Here is a 19,408-nt window from a genome sequence, read left to right on the forward strand (position 1 = left end):
GTCAAATTTCTGAGTGAAACATTCCTCTCTCAAGACTGCCCACCACTCAGAGCATTGGAATAGTAATATCTTATGTATTATTAGCCTGTTCATTATCTACTGGCTGCTGTAGAAAATAACAGCCTCTAAATGGCCACAGACTAGAATTCAGCCTGCATGTGCCAAAAGGATTTTGAATTATACTTCCCTTCTAGCTCCTGCTCCCACCCTGCCATAACTTGTTACCACGAAGTGGAAGAGGCAGGACAGAAGTGTTTCTCTAACTGGCATTGCAAGAAATCCTTAGTTTAGAACAAAATGAAGCTTTCATTTATAAGAGCAGGGAAAAAATAACAAAAAACATACAGCAAAAGTTTTGATCTTATTTTGCTTACTTCTTTACTGAATGACCAATTTTTTCAGGAGTTTTCTTAGTCTACCACCTAATTGTTATCATTTCAAATTTTCTGATTAGCAGTAAGGTGACTGTTTCACTTATGTTCCAAACTAGAATCCTTTTGAGAGTGAAGGCAGTGCTGTAAATGATAGCCCAGCAGGCATAAACTGGAGTTGCTTCGAGGAAACCAGGGTTTTGGATCACCTGTATCTGAGGAACTCTATTCCAGCGTTTGACAGTGTGCAAATGCTGTATTTAGAAGCACCTTGGGATTCTTTTAAAGTTCACTTTCTTGACCCACGTGATTATTGGATCTGCTAAACAGATAAGAGGCTGCCTGTTGTGACATCTCAGGCTATTCACATTCTGGACCTGAACAAATAGTCAGAAGAGTTTAGTTCTATTGATTAATCTATTTATCACTCTAGAGAAAGAAAATGCCTTCCCTCTGATACTTCTAGTCATTGCAACATATAATTGAAGCAGCATTAAGGAGGTCCTGATACCATTTTTTTCAGTAATGATGTGAGCAGGTCTAGTGGCATTCCCTTTCAGAGATTTAATCTAACAAACTTGCACTTGTAACACTTGGAAACAAGTGAGCTTCATTTTGAAATGGAATAAATTGTCATCATGAGTTTCTTGAACACATACGGCTTTCTACAAACCTTAAACATCCATTCTCAGGACACTACAATAAGGAAAACACAAAGTCTCTCAGCTATTACATGGATGAAAATTAAAGAACCAAACAATTTTGAGTAGGTATATAGACCTTACAGTCCATTATATAGTCCAACATTACACTAAAAAAAAAAAAATCACCTCTACCATGTCTACGATTTCTAGTAAGCTTTTCTCTGCATGCAAATATCCGAAAATGTCAGATCACTTTTTCAAAAGAAAGCCCAATTAAAAATATATACATTTATTAATTATGTGGTTTACCTTAATTCGAAACCCAAATATATATTATTATTTTTTCAACCTTAGTTCTAATGTTTGTAGTCATACGGTAAGAGTTTACTCAATTTTTAAAACTTTAACCTTCAAGAATTAGAAACAACTGAATTTGCAATACAGTATCATTTTTATGTGCAATATCCTCTGTTTCTATAATCATTTCTCACAGTTTAATTTTCAGATCTTGTATCATTAGTGGTGTTTAGATTTGTATGATGTTTAATTGGTTCTGGCTTTTCTGTCCTTGATTCTGACACTATGTGTTAAACATTGTTGAACTTTGAAATACCTACAGATATTTCCTTTTCATGTATTATCAGGGTAACGTGGTCTTCTGAGGCACTCTTAAATTTGAATGTTGAGAGAATAGGAATTATTTTTTCTTTAAAGATATTATGGAAATCATCTGATATGCTTTCCACTAGTCTTCAATTTGAAACATAGGTCTTAGAGAAGACAATAAAAATATACTGAGTATAACCCAGAAACCGCCAGTAAGAAAATGGAAAAAAGAACTAAAATCTTTTTGGGCATTTAGGCTAAGAGAAAAGATCTGTATTCCAAGTATAAGCAGTGGAGGAAACACATGGAGAAATACTACACAGGTAGAAGAGACAATGACAGGGAAAAGATACACTTTAAGAAGGCTTGAGATAAGCAGGGATCTATTGAAAAAGTCCAACTACTATAGACAATGTCTCAGAAAATTTCTCCTATTTATAGTAGAAGAAAGAACTCCTCATGTCAGTACAAATAGGGAGAACAAGGTTGATGGGTGCAGCCTGTTCTGTGGCTGGGAGAGATTTCACTGGGGCTCTGGCGCTGAAAACCAAGGTAGCCGTAAACTAGCATTCATATAGCTGTGGAGAACAACATTTGAATCCAGTAACATTAAACCCAGTAAGATGGTAAGAATAAACAGTTAATCAACTGGAGTGCAGATTAATATAGGTCTAAAATAAAAAACTAGACAGAATTAATCATCTTCTGAGTTATATTGTATCAAGATTCACATCTGCAATTTTACCTATTATGATAATCATAAAATAGATGGATAGTTTAGATGAACTTTGAACCTGATTATGCAATAAAACAGATTTTAGCATTCCATGCTTAAAATAGACGTATATCGGGTGTACAACAGAAGAAGGTGGCATGAATGAGACTTTCAAAGATAACTTTCAATTCCTACTTCAACATTTAAAGAGATTGTCCCTTTATGCCCCTGGGTACTGGTAACATAAGTCACCAGTAGCAAAACGGATACATTTGAAAATTCCCTCACTGCACTGGAGTAAATTTAGAACAGTCATTTAATTTTTTTTTATATAGAATTCATTCAATTTGACATGCTTGCTTAGACATAGTCATTTGTAACTGAATAAAGTTTCAAAATAATGAAGGGAATAATTTAAAGTTGTTTGCATTTAATAGTCGACATCAAAGAAAAATTTTCAATACCATCAAATTACAAAACTAGTTACACATGTCATTCTGCAGCTTACCACTGCAGACAGAAGCGGAAGGCGGAAGACTAGCATATTCAGGTATATAAGATTGGTACAAGGTAGAAACTATCCCATTTTGTATACAGTGTAGCAAGTATTGCTCAAATTGCTAAGACATGCTAACTCTTTCCAGCTGTGTTGTTGTGGTTTTCTTAGAATTGAAGAAACAACAGTTCAAATACAATCTGGATTGATTAATTATTCAGAATTCTACAAACCATGGAAGATTTTAGAACCTGGTATATGTTTTAGCTCATGGATATAATCAGTGTCCATGCAAAGTAGCAATATGCATAAAACTTTATTATGAAATACTTAAATATTTCTTGATAAAGCTCTAAGAATATTTGAATTTATTTGGCCATATCTCTGTTAGGTTGTATTTTATTCTATAGGTGTGTTATTTATTTAAGTTGAGAAATTAACTAAAAAATAATTTGCCTAACAAATTTATTTCCCTTGACTCAAAGAACCAAAACGTACCAGGTGTATTAAAAAGATTAAATTCTTTTCCTACCAACTTCAAGTTGAATTTTCACTTGAAGACCTTTGAAATAATTTTTCATATTTTGATTTCCCAGAAGAACCAAGCAGCTCATCTTAATTGCATATCTGACACTTGTCAATGAAGCAGAATAGCATCATGAGCAGAACAGAAGCTGTGTGGTTGACAATGTCTCCCACTGAAGTTTCTTAACTTCGCTGAGCTTCAATTTCACATCAGAAACATTGACCATGTAGCAGCCTTTTTCTTCTTTGGTTTTATTTTCGTTCACAACTTCACAGCTATACGCTACATAGAAAGAACAATGTCAGGCAGACTAAAGTGGGACACAGCACTGTAATCAGAGAAGGAGATCTCTTTTTGAGAAAGGTGTCAGGTATCCTGTGAGGTGAACTGTCTATTGCAAACATCCCCGGTTTCTGTAAATAGCTTCTCTAGCCACAACCAAAGGGGAACCTTTTTCAGTGGTGTAGAGGTGAGCAGAGAGAGATACGTACATAAAATAACAGAACCTATAGCACACACTCAGATTTTGTTTGTGTGCAATGTGCTATGTACAAGTTCAGGTGTGCAAATATCATACACATATGTCCTATAAAATACTCACTGTTTATCCTCAGTAAGACTCAACATAGTCATTTCTAAAAAGCCTTAATCACTGAATTTAATACTAATAGCATTATGATAGAATTCCAGTATAGGAATCATAACATTTGAAAAGCTGCATTTGACTGAGTAACTTTTTCCGAAGTGCATAATGAAATGATCTCATAGGCTTCTTAAATAACTTAAGAAATTCCTTAAAGACAGCACTTCATTTCATAATGATTTGGCTCCATTAACTGGCCATGGGATTTGGGAAGTTAAATTCTTCATTCCATGTCTAAGAGGGTTACGTTTCAAGGTCAACATTTGACATCTTTTCAAATTTCATAGGCGTTCTCCTATCATTCCCGAACTATAACCTTTCTAGGTCACACACATAACTTTTGCAGTGTTCATATTTTTCTGCTCACTTAATGTTACATATTTGTAACTTTTACGCTTATGATGTAAACAAGAACATTCAAGTCCAAAAAATGTTAACATGATGTCATGTAGTATATGCTTTTATATTTATTTTTTGGGGAGAAGACATTTTCTTAAAAAGTGAAAACCCCAATGTTTTCATGATTAAGCTAATAGAAAGTACTAAGTACATATTCATTAAGACAAACCTTGAGATTGGTAATTCCTACTGTTTTTTTCTAGGCCTGTTCCCAAACTAAAAATATACCAGAAACTACAGTGAGTCTCACAAGGGCAGGAACTATATCTGTCTTAGTCCACCACTTTATCCGTGGTACACGCTTTATTTGAACTTGAATTAAAATAATTATCATCTCGAAAGGTAACTATATAAACTATCTGAATAGACTTGACTTTCCTATCCATTAATAAATTACTGTTAGCTGTAGAGAGTAGTATACTTTCACTGAAAGATTATGGGTAAAATTTGTATGTTTCAACAAAATATACAAAAAATATGAACAAGTATAAAAATAATAGCAAAATACATATAATTTTTACCTTCTTAAAATGGTTTCTGAAATAAAGTACTCAACAGGAGAGAAAAGTCAGACAGAGGGTCAGCAAACCCGTCCTCCAAAACTATCACCTATCTATCTATCTATCTATCTATCTACCTTCTTAGTAGCTGCAAACACAAAAATGAATTTTATATGCTTTGAATGTCAAAATAAGACACATCACATTGAGTTGTGGAACTCTTGGGATTCATGGGTCATTTTGAAAAATAGATGATAATAAAGGATACTACTACTTTGACCATTTCTAATAAAAATCCCTATGAATGAAGGTTACTTATTTGCAAACACGTATTTAAATTACAGATGTATAAGAAAACATTATTCAGCTGAAAAACATTGAAAAGAATATCCATGTTCTTAGACAGTGAATAAAGACAAATTATAAAGAGATGAGCTAGAGGGACTATGGCAAAGCAAAGGATTTAAGTTTGATACAGTTAAAGATACAATTTAGTAGCTCATTTCTCTGATGTAAGGAGAAATATAATTAAGACTACAACTGTAGTGTTCATACGGAAATTGTCCACAGCTTGCATTTCACTCTAAGTCCATTAAGAGCTTATTTAGAAACTTGAAAATTATATTTTTACAGCTTTGCTTTCTTTCTTTCTTTTTAACTCAAAAGAGCAGTCTCAAGCTAAAACTGAGAAAGAAGGGATCATAGCATCCATGTGAGTGGCTGAGCTCAATAACAGTTGACAGGGAAGATGAGCACGAAAGCGTGGGCCCAGAATTCTGAGGAGTTGCCTGTCAGACTTCACTTCTGGGGACAAATACTGCTGATATGCACTGACTTGGTTGTCACAGGTCAGCATGTCAACTAAGGGAGGTTTAAACAGAAATCTGTCTGAACTCATGTAGGCAACTGTAACAAGTATAACCATGCAAACCTCAGGGCATAACTCTTCCTTTTTAACAAAGACTTGCCCAAGATCAGGCTACAGAGGAAGAGTTTTCTAGTTGATCAACATTTTAACTCTTTTTCTTTCTCTTTTGTAAGGCTGGGGGTGAATGACAGTATTAAAAGACTTTTACATCCCTTTGTAAAAAAAAGAAATATTGGTGACAAGTTCAGAAATATTTAATAAGTAAGCAAATTCCACAGAAAAACTTACTTCAATCTCTCAAGAAAGTAAGTATTATTACAGGTAAGCACTTATGAAAAAAGAGATAAGCATATTTTATGTTTATAAAATAATGAGATTGACTCTACAGGACATGCTTCAAAATAAATCTCATTATTGTTATAATATAATTACCCACGTAGGGATGTGTGTGTGTGTGTGTGTGTGTGTGTGTGTGTGTGTGCTTGACTAGAGAGTGAATAGGTATAGAGAGAAAGTGATGGAGAAGAAGATAAGAGAGAATTCTAGAAAGAGAGTGAGAGAGCATGAGTGGCAAAATTTATACTTAAAGTAATTGAAGCAGGACAGTATACTATAGAGAGCATGGAGTGAGAAGCAGAGAAACTTAAGTTCAAAAATCCTATCAGCTGATATCAACCTAAATGATCTGGAGCATATTAAATCAATAAAAATGATTAACCTACAGCCAGACTGACAAAAGTGGGAGAAAGAGAAAAACCTAAACTTAAGAAAAGTATAGATAACTTAAGATATGTCCTACATTTAGTCAAGAAATTAAATTTAGGGTTAAAATATCTTCCAAAAAAGAAAATTTTAGTCTAGATGGATTCACTGGGGAATTCTACTATGCATTTAAAGAAGAAATAATAACAATTCTATACAACCTCTTACAGAAAATAGAAGAGGAAGAAACACCTCCCACTTGATTTTATAACAGCCACTGTTGACCCAATACCAAAGTTAGACAAAGAACCTTGGTGAGAAAAGAAAACATCTAATTAATATCTGTCATGAACATAGATGCAAAATTTCTTAACAAAATATCAAGCAATTGGATCTAGTAACATGTACAAAGCTTATTATATCACAGTCAGGTGGAATTCATTCCAGTAATGTGCACTTGCTTTAACATCAGAAATTAAGTCTACATAATTCTTTTGATTTGTTTGTTTTGCAGGGGAAGATTTGCCCTAAGCTAACATCTGTTGCCAATCTTCCTCATTTTCTCTTCCTTCCCTCATCACCCGAAAGGCCCAGTACATAATATACATACACATACTTGTGTACAGTTATAAGTTCTTCTGTGTAAGCCATCACCACAGCATGGTTACTGACAGACAAGTGGTGTGGTTCTGTGCTGGCAAACTGAACCCAGGCAGCTGAAGTGGGGTGCATGGAACTTTAATCGCTAGACCATCAGGGCTGACTCCACATAATTCTTGATATTATCAGAATATAAAGAAAAATCAATAGCTCTAGACAAAAGCATGTGACAAAATTCAATATTCACTTACCATGAAAACTTTCAGCAAACTAAGATAGTTTCTTAACCTGATAAAGGTCATCTGTAAAAATCTATACTTAACACCTTAATGGGGAAAGACTGAAAAAGCAAGGATGTCTTTTCTCATCCCTACTATTTAACATTGTATTGGAAGTCCTAAACATTAAAATAAGGTGAAATAAATCAATAAAACACTCCCAGATTGGAAAGAAAGAAACTCTCTTCAAAGAGAACATGATTTGTTTATGTAGAAAATCACAAGGAATCTACAAAAATAAATAATTTTTTAAAAGCTCCTGGGATAATAAGGGAATTTTATACAAGGACAATATACAAAACTCAATTGTATCTCTACATACTAGCAATGAATGTCTATAAATGAAAGAATTTAAAACTACATCATGTACAATATCAACAAAAATGAATTACTTAGATTTAAATCTAACAAAATATGTGTATGATCTATATGTTGAAAAGATACACCAAGAAAAGAAACAAAAGAAGACCTAAACAATGAGTATAGAATCAGCCCTCCAAATGTGAGGGTTCCACACGTGAGGATTCAGACAACTACAGATCCAAAGGCCTATGATGATTGCATCTGTACTAAACATACATAGATGTTTTTCTTGTTATTATTCCCTAAAAAATATAGTACAACAACTATTTACATAGCACTTACATTGTATTGGGTATTATAAGTAATCTAGAAATGATTTAAAGTATACGGGAAGATATGTGTAGGTTATATGCAAACACTATGCTATTTTATACACGGGACTTAAACATCCCCAGATTTTGGTATCCTTGGGGGTCCTGGAACCAATTCCCCTGAGGATATCAAGGGACAACTGTATATACTGTGTTCACAGGCTGGAAGACTCATAATTATTAAGACTTCCCATCATTATCAGTTCTTGCTAAATTGATCTATACATTCTACACATTCCAAGTTGAAGTACTAGAAAGGAAAAATAGTTAAAATAGCTAAAACATTTTTAAAAAGAATATATTTCAAGGCCTTGCAACATCTGATTTTAAAAGATTATAAAGTTATAGTAATCAGGACAGTGTTTTGCTGGCAAAAGGATTGACACACAATTGAAAGGAACAACAAAGATAGCACAGAAATAGACTCACAATAATACATTTATTTTTTGAAGAAGATGCTTTAAAGGCAATTATTAGGGGAAAGAATTCTTTTCAATAAATGGTGCCAGAAAAATTGGATATCGATACGCAGAAGAATGAACCTTGACCTGTGCTTCTCATTCATACAAAATTTAATTTTAAATGAATCCTAGACCTAAACTTACATTGTAAAGCTATAAGACATTTAGAAGAAAACATCAAAGAAAACCATGACTTAGGAATGGGCCAAGCTCTCATAGATATGACACCAATAGAAAAAAAGTAATAAAATGGACTTTACGTAAAATTTTTAAAATTGCCCTGTGAAAGAACTTATTTAAAAAGTGAAAAGACTGGGCCGGCCCCGTGGCCAAGTGGTTAAGTTCTTGCACTCTGCTTCTGCGGCCCAGGGTTTTGCGGGTTCAGATCCTGGGCGAGGACATGGCACTGCTCATTAAGCCATGTTGAGGCGGCGTCAAACATGCCACAACTAGAAGAACCCACAACTGAAATATACAACTATGTACTTGGGGGATTGGGGGAGAAAAAAAAAAAAAGAAGATTGGCAACAGTTGTTAGCTAAGGTGCCAATCTTTAAGAAAAATAAATAAATAAATAAAAAGTGAAAAGACAAGTCACAGACTGAGAGAAAATATTTGCCAATCACTGATCTAGTAAAGTACATGCATCCAGAATAGGTAAAGAACTATCACAACTCAATAATAAGAAAAGAAAAATATGGACAAAGCCTTGAACAGACATTTCTCCAAAAGTAAAGATAGATGACAATTAAGTAAATAGGAAGATGTGCTCAACAACAATAGTCACTAAGAAAATACAAATTAAAACCACAATGTGATAGCATTACACACCTACTAAACAAGCTAAAATTCAGACTAAAATAAAACAAAACCAAACCTGATACATTAAGTGTTACCCGGCCCACCAATCCCGTAAGACATTAACCACAGCCCTGCAACGTAAGTCCCAGTGAGGATGTGGAACAACTGACAGTCATGTATTGCTGATGGAAATACAAAATATGCAGATTCTTTGGAAAAGAATTTAGCAGTTTCTCATAAAGTAATTATTTAATTACCAAATGACCTCGCATTCCCTACTTGTAGGTATTTACCCAAAATAAATGAAAACTTATATTCACTCAGAATTGTGTATGCAGATGTCTGTAATGCCCTTATTCATAATGGTAGAAAACTAGAAAAAATCAAAATGCACCTCAACTAGTGAGCAGATGGGTGAACTATGGTAATCCATACAATGGAGCATTGTAAGGCAATAAAAAGGAATGCACTATTGATACACAGTACCCACATGGATGAACATCAAATGCACTATCCTAAATGAAAGAAGTCAGACTCAAAAGACTGCAAACTGTGTGATTCCATTTATATGGTACTCAGGAAAAGGCAAAACTATAAGGGAAGAGAGAGTTTTGCTACAGAGCAGCAAAAAGAAGAGTTTCTTTGAAGTAATGGAACTATTTCAGTATCTGTATTGCGGTGGTGGGTATAAAACTCTATGTGTTTGTCAAATCTCATAATACTCCCCACTTGAAAGTATGAATTTTACTGTATGGAAATTAAAAATACAATTTAAAAGAACTCATCAAATTGTATACCTAAAAAGAATAAATTTTATTACTCATAAATTATATCTCAATACAACTGACGTAAAAAATGTCTGGTATACTGTTAGTTATTTTACTATAGTATCCCTTAGATGGATCTTTGTGTTAAAATCTATATAAGTTTTGTGCATAGGAAAATAGTACAAGAACAAATAGTTTCAAAACCATGATTATGTACGAAGTTTTTATTTTTGACCAACTTCATCCTAATATTTTATTATTTTAGAACTTTCAAAATCATTTTGTTTATTGTCTAAGTCATATGGATAAATGGTTCTTTGTAGCCTTCAGGTCCCCTATATTGTTTTGAGGGGAAATTCCAAGAGAATGTCCAAGAGAACTCAATCACATTTTAAAAAACATTAAAAGGGAAAGGAAAATAGTGGCGTATTTACAGCCACACATGTATTGACAAATATTACTTTTAAAACAAATATACAAGCAAAGTTATGTTTCCTTCCTATACTTTGATTTTCACAGCATTATGAAGAGAACAGATATGGTTTTCGGATGGACTTAGGTTTTAAACTAGTTCTGCCACTTAACTAGTTAGCCTTAAGTTAGCCTCGAGCAAGTCACTGAATTTACCTTTCTGATAATCAATAATAAAATCTGAGAAATGGTGGTCATATCACATATTGTATAGAACAGAGGTGGAGGTTATATGGGATAACATGAATAAAGCAACTAACATTGACCCAGACTCAAGAAAGCCACCCACCGATTGCACCTTTATCAGGTGTGCATGTTACTGTCAACAGATTTGGGGGAGAAAACAAAACAAAACATTATCTTCACAAAGTTTCTTCTAGTCTTCATGCTATCAAATTATTTATCTGGCTTTATTTAACAGAAGTAGAAGTATCTGTTTAATAAAACACGTTGAAAGTACTCGTCCATAGCCACTATAGACAGAATCACTGATAGGCTGACAAATAAATTATTTAAATATTTTGATTGATTTAAATCTCAGGAGAATGAAGTGTATATGTTGGCTGGGGTGGGAGCAATGGAGAGATGGTAAAGATTCCGGATAAGTAAAATAAACTAATGATGTACTACCATTCTTTTCTTGTTCTCAAAGCTATAATTGTGAAATATAACGCCTGTGACAACATAACCAGCAGCCTATAAAATCTTCACTTTCTCATCCCTCACCGGTTTTCGTCATCACAACACTCTCAATTAATGAGGAGAGAATTGGGCAAGGAGTAGGTTAAGAGGGGCACATTGTAGGAAATATAATTCAAAAGTCCCTGATCTGATTTTGAGAGAATGTGTGTACTTTAAGATAACATTAAACACAGCTAACAGATATATGAACCTACCTGTAGCATTTTTAAACCTTATTTTGGGCAACCATTCTGATTCTTGTTATTTTCATGAAAATATTCAAATGGTTCATTTTAAATGACTTAGGTTGAAAGATCTTCTGAGATTTTGACCCACAAATTATTCCTTCTTCCAACTTGGATTCAAACTTTAAAATCCCAGACAAAATTTTAGAAAGTCTGTGAGGTAATCTTCATTTAAATTCGAGTGTAACATATTCACTTTAATGTTAAATAATGTAAAAATAGACTAATGAGACAAAGCATACACTTAAAAAATAATGTGAAGTTGCATTGATCCACAAAAACCATGTAAACCATAAATGAGAATCAAGATAGCAAATTAGCTCTCTCTTAAGAAAATACCTATAGTCTTTCCAAGCATGTTTAATTAAGAAAGGCTACTCACACCTCCAGGTAGTTATTCATTCATCAGACATCAGATCCACTAAATCAATTCCTGATTTGGGTTTGTCAGCCACTAAAAGATATGAGAATGTCAATCAGTCCAGTTTGATTTGGAATTCATTACAGGGCCTATCTAATTTAGTGGCTGTTAAGTTTGCTTATTTCTGCTTTCCTTTGTTTTTCATCTATTTGAAGCACTAAACATACAATTGTGTAATGTAACAAAAATGAACAGGAAATGGAGAACCACGCTTTCTGAACGTTAGGATCTTGAATTTCCTCAAGTCAAATCCCATTTTAAGATTATCTCCCTCGAGCCTATAGAAGGCACAACAGTCCTGGCCATTCACAAACTGGGGATTGCCTCTTGCTCTGTAGCATATAAACATACGCAGTGGTATCAATGCGTTATTTCTCTGAAGTATGGCCACCTGTGTTCTTGATAAGTGCTGTAATCCCTAACTTACTAGAGGATACAAGTCACGTTTCAGAGTCAGGTCTGCAAACTTGTTTTATCAATCTAAAGTGTCTAATGATCAATTTTTGTCTAGAAAGTAGCTCTTGAAAGATGATTTCAACATATTTCTCCAACATACACACACCCCTCTCTGTATTTAGAATTGTAATCAGCCCTAAGTAATTGCACTCCATGCTCAAATCCTGCACACACCATGACCATTCCCAGTGTTATATATTTTGTTGTCCTTACCTCTCCCTTTCTAGCAAAAGCCAGTTCATCTCTCAATACCTAATGAAGTTCACTTTCTTAACAAAATCTCTTCTACATCTCAGTCAAAAAAAGAGCTCTCTTTTCTCTGAACTTGCGTAGTCCTTTGCATGTGTTTGTTAAGAAATATCCCATGGTACTTTGTAGTAGTCATGTATGTCTGAATATACCTTATTTTACTAGGTCTCAAGGTCCTTAAAGGCAGTTTCTCAGCCATTCCCAGAAAGCAGAGCCTGAGGCAGAAGTTTGTGTCCCATCCATTTTGTTAGGAATACAACCCCAGAGCAGCAGAAGGAGGGAAAAGTAGAGTGAGGCAGGGAAGGAGGCAGAGCCAACATTACAGTGTGTTACTGAGCTGGACACTGCTGGTGTCACGGGTGATGGATCACTTGGTTTTAAAGGACTGCATTCAAAGAGGTCCAATAAGCTTTTTCCAGGGGCACAAATCATAGGCCAGCTCCCGTTTCCCACTGATCAAACGTTTATCCAATGGAGCAGTAACTCCCTGTGCAACTGAGCTGCATTCATATTGGTGCTAAGAAGGTCCCAAAGCATCACATGCCTCAGTGGCAATACTGAAGCCCTACATGAAGAGGTGAGAGAAATGCAGCAAGAGTCTGAGGTAAGCCTTGTCGGGACCTGCACCTGTGAAATTGGTCAGAAACTACCGAGAGTTTTTGTTCCATGGTCATGTGCCCGAGAGACAGGTGAGACCGAAAGGATCTGAGGTGGCCATAAGAGGTGTCTGATTTAGTATATATGTATCATAAAGCTGTAATCATAAAGCTAAAATCCATCTTTGAAATACTTACTGTACTATGGGAGTATTTTACACATTGCAGTTATAAAATATGGAATAAATAACAGTGTTAAGAAAGCGGAATGGAAAGGTTAAGAGTGAATGTCACATTAGAAGTGAACAATTCCATTAAGAGTAAAATAAAATACAATAAACATAATAGGTTAGTCATTTCTAAATGTTTAAGGTTGGAAGGAATTTTAGGCTGCTGCTATAAGTATGTAAGTGACTTGTACTCAGTGTAGTTAAGCAGTTAAGAAAGTCAGGGCGGCTCTCTAATTCTACTTCTGGTGACAACAGCTGTGTGACCTCTCTGGGCCTCATTTATTCCATCTGTGATGTTAGAGAAATAAATTTTTTTCAAACTTTGAAACTGATTTGTTTAAGATCATGATCTATGGCAAAGAAGTAACTGAACATTAATAACTACTATCGAGCACAAGTCACGTGCTAGGCACCTTTCTTCTTGCTAACAAGACACAGTAAAGAACAAAAGAGACTTATATCCTGCCCTATTAGAGTTTAAATCTAGAGTGGAAAGTCACAAAGCAAAATAAACAAGTGTGTAGTAGGTTAGAATGTGATCAGTCACAGAGAAAAGGAAGGGAAGGTGCATAAGAAGGCCAGAAAGGGGGGGTACAATATTCAGTAGGGTGTCCAGAGTAGTCCTCATTGAAAAGCAGAGGTGAGGGATCCAGCCAATTGGATAGTGGGGAAGGAGTATCCTAGACAGAGAGAACAGTACAAGTGTTCTGAGAAGGGAGTGTACATTATATGTTCCAAGAAAATGAAAAAGAGCTGTGTGACTTGAGCCAAGTGACAAAAGTGGAAACTGTTACAGGATGATGGCAGAGAGTTAAGAGGAGGTCAGACCATGTAGCACCCATAAGATGTTCAAGGAATTTGGCTTTTATTCAGAATGAGATAGGGAGTCACTGAGAAATGATGTGATTTGACATAGGCTTTTAAAAGGATCACTTTGGCTGCTGTGTTAGTATAGATTATAATGGGGCGAGGAGGTAAACAGGGGTATGGAAGTAAATAGTTTCTAAAAGATACAACTCACAATAATGTCTGTAAAATTAATACCCTGGCTAAAATGATTCCACGTGTTTTAATTTAGATTTTTTACATTGTGACCATCAGGGTGGCTAAAATATTCTACCTATCCCAGAGTAGACTAGATGCCCACAACACTTTCTCCAGGGATCCAGAGGTAAAACGCCACTATCACAGACAGGTGATTTATGGCTCTAAGTAATATGATAAAAAGGAAAAAAAGATAAATAGGATTATATATTTTGTGTATTAGTTATTAAAAATTTTTTATTTCCAAGTATTATGTCATATATTCTTCTCAATGTCATGAGATTATTAATGTCCCCCTTAACAGAGGAGGTCACATGGTCAAGTTCACATAGAAAGTGAAAGGGGAGACTTACATATTGGAGGAGGTATTGGTGGCAGAGAAATATGAAGAATAGTATGTTAGTTTCCTATTGCTGCTGAACAAATTACTGCGAAACTGGTGGCTTAAAACATACATTTATTATCTTCTAGTTCTGGAGGTAAGAAGTGAAAAACATATGTTGCTGGGAAAAATCAAAATGGTGGCAGGGCTGTGTTCCCTCTCTAGGCATGAGAGGAAAACCTGTTTCCTTGCTTCTGCCTTCTCAAGGCTAGCCACCCTTCTTGGCTTCTCGCCCCCTTCTATCTTGAAAACCAGTAATGGTCAGTTGAGTCTTTTTCAATCTGTGCCGCTCTTGCACTGACCTCTTCTGCTTCCTTCCTCCACTTTAAAGGACGCTCATGATTATATTTACAGAGTCCACCTTGATAATCCAGGATAATTTCGCCATTGCAGTATCAGATTAGCAACCTTAATTCCCATTTGCCAGGTACCATAACATATTCACAGGTTCTGAGAATTAGGACATTAGCATCTTTGGGGGCCCATTATTCTGCCCACTACAAATGGTGAAATAGGCTTAAGGTGATGACTGCTAGATAAATCTTCCCCTTTAATCATAACTTTTGTCAGAATCAATCTGAATATATGTAGTAAAATATATATGCTACCACTTATTTCAAGACTATCCCACTTAATTACTTTTTCTTTATAGAAACCAACAAACATTTTACCACTCTGCCCTTATTACCGCATTTCTCTGTGTGATCATGAGAGAAGTTAGCTATGCAGCAGACTTCACAAATTACGAACCTAGAATATCAAATACATGTTTAATATCACTTATTCTTGGAGTGTAGGTGTGTGTCTTATTTTTGGGAAGGGGACTAGGGAAATTGGGAGTAGAGGACATAAAGATGGGATGTACGCAAGCCTCACTGTTAGCACTCGTTAGATGATAAGAATACTTAAAATGAATGATGATGTTACTCAAGACTGCAGAAGCTAGACTTGAAACATATACATTGAATAGTGAAGACTTTGCTGTGTGAAAGACAGAGAAAGGGTATCCACCCATGCTTCTGGAACACTGGTTTTCTCCTGAAGAGATTATAGACTTCCACTGTAAATTTCTATATTAAAAGTGACATATCCTGGGTAAGAATATTAGGGCCAAGGAGGCAGGTCTTATACCGGCATGAAGTCCAGATATATTCTTTCTTCAAAGACTTGTATTTAAGACCTGCTTACTAGATAGGAGAGGTGTGCCCAAGGGCACTTCCATAGTGGAGTGGTACGTTAGCTCCTGTGTTAGGGTGGCAGCTTGGGGATAGGTAAGAAGTCTACTTCTTTCACAGGTGATGCATTAACCAGTAGTGGACAGCTATAGAGACTTATGGATTTACGTTCTTTGAGAACAGCCATATTGCGTGCTAAATTTTAAATGTCCTCGTGTTGAAATTTTCATCACTCTCACAATCTTCAGCATAACTTTGTTAAAAGTTACAAACTTGCCTTTTTTCTAACTGTATCTGCAGAAAGGTTGGAAAGATGTCTAGAATTCAGCGTTTAGAAAAGAGTGACATGATCATAAAGAAAGCCAGAAGTGAGTAACCTCCAGAAAAGTGGTTAGAGGTTCTGTTCTGGAACCAGATAGTAAATGGAGGTGGCAAGTGAAGACCAGGAAAGATTCTGGAAGAGATACCTGTCCTTGGAAATCTCAGGACACTTGGTAAATAAACTTTTATATATAATGAAATAAGATTGGGGCAGGCTTTTTATTTAGGTATTTGAGGAAAATATGATTTCAGACTAGTGAAATCTGAGATATATGTGCTGGAGACATGAGGAGAAGGTGCAATACTTTGGAAGAACTTAAAAGTTTATTTAGGGCTTATCTTTCAAGCCAGACCTTTCCCCTACATGTTGCTATATGACTCCTTCACAGCAGTATGCTATAATTGATTTCTATTTTATCCGAAAGTTCCTATTTCAGATGCCATACTCATACAAATACAAAAAGATGACACAATAGGAAAAAAAAGTTTGGAGATTATGAAAATGCACACAGCGCCACTTAGTCATACTTTAATAAGCTTATACTAATACCCTAAAGTACAGTTCTTAATTTGGTTTGTAAGTCTATTTTAATCTAGTCATTATAAATGACCACCACTTGAGAGAAAAAAAGAGAGCAAGAGATGAATATATCCTTTCCAATATAATATATGGGTGGAAGCAGCATCCTTAACATATGTGTTATGCTGTGCTTCTACATATTGAGCGTGACATGGTGTACACTAAAATTTACTTTTATCCTCTTGTGTTAGTTTCTAAAATATTTGGTGTATAAAGAAAATAGAGAAAATAAAATCAAATTTCTTTAAAAGAAGGAATTTTGGGGGGCCGGCCCCCTGGCCCAGTGGTTAAGTTTATGCACTCCGCTTCAATAGCTCAGGGTTTCACCAGTTTGAATCCTGGGCACGGACCTAGCACCACTCATTGAGCCATGCTTAAGCAGCGTCCCACATAGGAGAGCCAGAAGGACCTACAACTAGAAAATATAACTATGTACTGGGGGCGGGGCTCTAGGGAGAAGAAGAAGAAGAAGAAGAAGAAAAAAAGATTGCCAACAGACCTTAGCTCAGGTGCCAATAAAAAAAAAAAAAGAATTTTATTTTCACAAAACACACACAACACACAGACCCACTGTGGTAGGTAGTTTCTGAAATGGCTCTCTGTGATCCCCTCCTGATATTCATGTCCTGTCCCCTCCCCTTGATAGTGGGTTTGAGATTAATCACCACCAAGATTAGATAACAAAAGACTGAGACTTTTTCTTGTTGCTTTTTCTTGCCCTCTTACTTGCTTGCTCTGTTGAAGCCATGTTTTGAGTTGCTTTATGGACAAGACCCATGTGATCAAATAGTGAGGGAGCCTCTGGCCAATAGCCCTGGAAGAACTGAATCCTGGCAACAACCACTTGAGTGACAGTGGAGGTGGAAGTCAATCCACTCACTCCCTGTTTGAGTCTTGGGATGACTAGACCCCCATTGACAGCTTGACTGTAGCTTTGTGAGATATTCACACCCAGAGCACATAGCTAAGCATCACATGGATTTCAGACCTAGAGAAACTGTGAGATAATACATGTTTGTTGCTTTAGTGACTAAGATTTGAGAGAATGTGTTAAACAGAAATGTATAACTAAAGCATAAAAATATACAAACACACAAGAGAGAGAACACAATTTTTGAGCAGAAAAAACTAGATGCAGGAGCTAGTAGCAGTTAACGTAAATTATCAGATTTCAACATGTTATTTGATTATAGCACGTGAAAATCATAAAGTATCTTTTCCTTATATTAAACACTCTAATAGGAAACTAGAATGTGGCAGAAATCTATAGACTGTGAAGTTAAGAAAGACACAGAAAACAGAGAAGTTATAGGAAGCAGTCATAAAAATTATTCAAAGATTCAAAGTCAGAATTTGTATTTTAAGGAAAATGTAAAGGATTCCAAAAGAAAGGTCTTCTCTCCCAGTAATTATTACTCTAATACTATTACAATAAATAAAGTTCTGAGTAACAAATTTGTGGCAAGACTAAGCAACAACCCAAGTGAATAGGCACCTGTCCTTCAATGAGGGAACAGGAAATGACAACCCCGTACTTCAGTAAAAACATCGTGTCTGCTAACAAATGTTTCTTCTGTGAATGATTCCAAGAAATTGCAAAGGCCTCTATTCTTAACAAGGTTTAAATTCAATCACTAACTGAATTTTATGAGTAAAATTTCCTTCATGACATAAAATTATGTTAATTTTTGAATGTAGACTTTTCTTTTCATTTTGTTAATAAGTACTTCATAAGAAGGCGAAAAATCAAAAGTCTTTCAAAAGTGATCATACTTCAATGATTTACATCAACTCACCAGGCTTATGACTGTGGTGGATAAAAACAATTAAATTGTCTTTTCAAAGCTAAGTTGATGACTACTTAGTACCTACCCGTGTTCCTCTAAGATTTTTATAAATTGCATGTGATTAGAGTGCAGATGAAACTTTAGATTGCTGATTGCCTTTAACCATAGGAAACACTCTTCAAAGAAAGGTGAGATGAAAACCAAATCCTTTACATACACAGTGAAACAACATAAAAGGGAAAGAAAGTGATCTAATCAGAAGTATTGCACAAAACAGACAAGAAGAATCAACAAGTACATAATATCTGTCACAAGGGTAAACAAGTTCTCTCTCATAAGGGTAAACAAGTTGTCTGTGTAACCAGTCAGGAGTCTATTGAGGTATGCTGCATGAATGCATTGCTTTCACAATGTACCAAATCTCACATTGACCTTGAAATCAGTTAGAAAGATTGGCAGGGAATTTCTGGCTGGATTCCACATAGTGCTGTTACTTCATGGGATTTCCGTGCTCTAGGCAGGTTTAGAAACACTTTTTTACTTCATGGGATTTCCGTGCTCTAGGCAGGTTTAGAAACACTTTTTTACTGGTCAATACAGCACTTCATTAAAAAAAGTGTGTGTGGGGGGCGGGGGGGAGGGAATGGTGAGCAGAACTCACTGATGTAGAAACTGGCTAATACATAAAAGGAGAACGTAAAATCAATCTGCAGTGAAGG

General features: G+C 35.4%; 1 protein-coding gene across 5 annotated transcripts in view; it reads right to left on the reverse strand.

Annotated features, from left to right (window-relative positions):
* Positions 1-19,408, reverse strand: part of PCDH15 (protocadherin related 15) — a 1,592,394-nt gene that overhangs the window by 789,330 nt on the left and 783,656 nt on the right. For 2 of the 5 annotated variants that reach the window (XM_070487971.1, XM_070487981.1), the window contains exon 2: positions 11,831-11,902. The exons of the other annotated variants lie outside the window; for them this stretch is intronic. The gene's annotated coding sequence lies outside the window, so the exon portion shown is untranslated. The remainder of the gene's footprint in view (positions 1-11,830; positions 11,903-19,408) is intronic. 5 annotated transcript variants of the gene reach the window in all.

Source organism: Equus asinus, chromosome 2, assembly GCF_041296235.1.
Source record: "Equus asinus isolate D_3611 breed Donkey chromosome 2, EquAss-T2T_v2, whole genome shotgun sequence".
NCBI classification, from domain to species: domain Eukaryota; kingdom Metazoa; phylum Chordata; class Mammalia; order Perissodactyla; family Equidae; genus Equus; species Equus asinus.